We start from the raw sequence: 2,688 nt of genomic DNA, 5'->3' as shown, positions 1-2,688 counted from the left end.
AGATAAATAATAGAAAGCGCACTTAACTTGGGATGTATCGGTAGGCTCAACCTTGAAAATGAAAGAGCAATTTGATAAAATGGGTCGGAAATCTCTTGTGGGTAAAGCGTTATATCCGTAGAACATAAGTAATGAAAGGTCAGCCATAGTCAAGCCTCAATTCTTGGTATGAAAAAGTGGAAATATTATAAAGTTTGAAAAGTTTAAAAAAATTGAATACATGATCATATGATGCTTGGGTAGGTTTAACATTAGAGTATGCCGTGTAGCCTGTGATATAAATCTTAAACTGCTAGTTTAGTGTTTTACACATCATTGGCGTATGGTTTTATGACATTAAATTTTGTATTGATGGGACGCCATGGGTCCGGATACCATGGGTCTGTATGCCGACTATTCATCTGGGTATTCACAATTCCAAATGAGTTTGTGAATATTTAAAATATAAGCTAAAAAAGAGCAAACCCGCAGATTTCTGCCACATAAGTCTTTAAACATGATCACAAAAAGTACAAAAGTACAAATGCATTACAGACTTGATCATCTACGCTGTTAGCCATGTGGGGTCCTCTTGCTCGCGTCTTATTACCATTAAGAAACGGACCACAAGGGACACGCCACATGTAAGCCCTGCAGATGAAATTTTGCATACTCACCTATGGTGATGGTTCGGTGTATTGCTTGATAACGGGGTATGTTATGTTGTGGGGAACAATAGCTATAAATTAATTGAACCTTAATCATATCTAATGGCTGCTTGGTAGACTTTGATGCTTAAGCTTAGGTGGATAAACAATACCCTTGATCGTCTTAACTATTCATGAAAAAAATAGAGCAACAAAAAGTTTTAAATCTGCTAATTTTGAGGTTTAAATCAAGTTGGGGTGGTTTGGTCTGGTAAAAGCTGAAAATAAGAGGGTCTTAATTGTGTAAACCACTGAGTACTATTATTGTCGGATCATATTTGTCTCGGTAAAGATTAAGGCATGGGTTTAAGTGGACAACAATATCGGTGATCGCAGTTTTTGCGTTTTTCTGAGCTTTAAAAATTAACCTTTATGTTTGTTAGACTGTAATTTTCTGATTCTGATCCAACTGCATAAGACTTTTTCAGGGACGAAAAAGGAGTAAGTGTGGGGATATTTGATATACATCTATTTATACATCTCGGATCCCTTGTAAAGTTTTGTTTATTTAATGTTTCGAGTTCGTTTTAGTTCGTGTTTTGGTTTATCTTTTATTATATTAGGTTTTGAGTCATGTTTATTATATGTCTACATGTTTTATATCTTTTGGTGTCTTACATGTTAAACTTAATTCTTTCTATCATTTCATAATATGTTTGAGTTCGTTTTGCTCGTTAACGGTTACGAGATTGCTTCACTAATGTTTAGTTATGTTTCCATATATATGGTGGCTTGGAGAAGCAAAGGAAGCAAGTTCTAGAAGTTTCTCATCATTACTTGGAGATCAAGGGAGCTAATTATCAAGATTTGGCAAAGATTTAACATGTATTAACAACAAAATCCGGAAGCCACCCCAAAGGGGCGCCGCGCCGCGCTAAGGAAAAAGGCAATATGCCTTCGCGGGGTGCCTAGGCCTTCTGGTCAGCCAAAAATTGCAAGCCCAAGCCCGATTTTCGTTATATAAACATCTCTTGCAAAACCCAGCCTATCGAAGCATTCTTGGAGCCGATTTTCCAAGGGTTTGTGAAGGTTTTGAGACTAGGAATCAAGGAGGATCATCAAGCTTTCATCCGGGTGTTCAAGGATCAATCACAAAGGGTTTTATCGGTCTAATTTTTGTTCCTTGTTCATTATTTATCATGTCTTTCCTCTTTGTTTTTAATACTTGTTTATGATTATTTTTAAAAATGATTCTAGGCTAGACTTCATGTCTACCTAGGTTTGATGAACATGTTTGATGCATGATTCTTGCTTTGGATAGTGTTTTGATTATGGTTTTGTTGATTTAATAGTAAAAGACTTGATTTTGTTTACATGATGCATATGAATGTTTATTATCTTGGTTGATTATTAATTATTGCTTCACATGGATCTTGCTTTCTATTGATTGTGTTCTTTAGATATTAGGGTTCATGTTTAATCATTACTTGGTGTTTTGATTATTATGGTTGAATAGGCCTATTAGATCATAGAAGCTTATTAATCGTTAATTAGGATTTTGAATGTTTTGCTAAATTCCAATAGCTGTGAGGTGAGGAGTTGTTCATGTGTCTTGGTCAATTGCATGCTAGGATAGTAGTGACAATATTCTTGCTTATTTTGTTGATCCTTGTTCATGATGTCATGTTAGTTTATCAAGTTATCTAGGGTTTAGTGTTTCGTGAGATTGATTGCCTAATATACTATTAATTAACCCTATTTGATAACCGTGAGGAAGTCAATATAACTAACTGCTTAATAATCTAATATTCATTCTTTGGGATTTCGTTTGATTCAGTCAATGGTCCTTAGGGTTTGTTAGATGAATACGTCTAGAAATCGGTTTCCATAATCATGTTATTTGTCCATTGCTTGATGATTGTTGATACATGGGATTCTTACCTAGGTAGATTCCTTCTCTGATTGGTTTCGATCTTGTGTTTAATTGCTTGTTTCTCGTTTACTTGTTTATTTACTTTCTTAGTTTAATCTTAATTTAAAAACCCCCTTAAAACATTAATAA

This window comes from Bidens hawaiensis, unplaced genomic scaffold (assembly GCF_021521415.1).
Source record: "Bidens hawaiensis isolate Kalapana, Puna unplaced genomic scaffold, B.hawaiensis_p1.1 tig00000636_1, whole genome shotgun sequence".
NCBI classification, from domain to species: Eukaryota; Viridiplantae; Streptophyta; class Magnoliopsida; order Asterales; family Asteraceae; genus Bidens; species Bidens hawaiensis.
The sequence above is the reverse complement of the archived record's forward strand: the minus strand, read 5'-3'. Positions refer to the sequence as shown.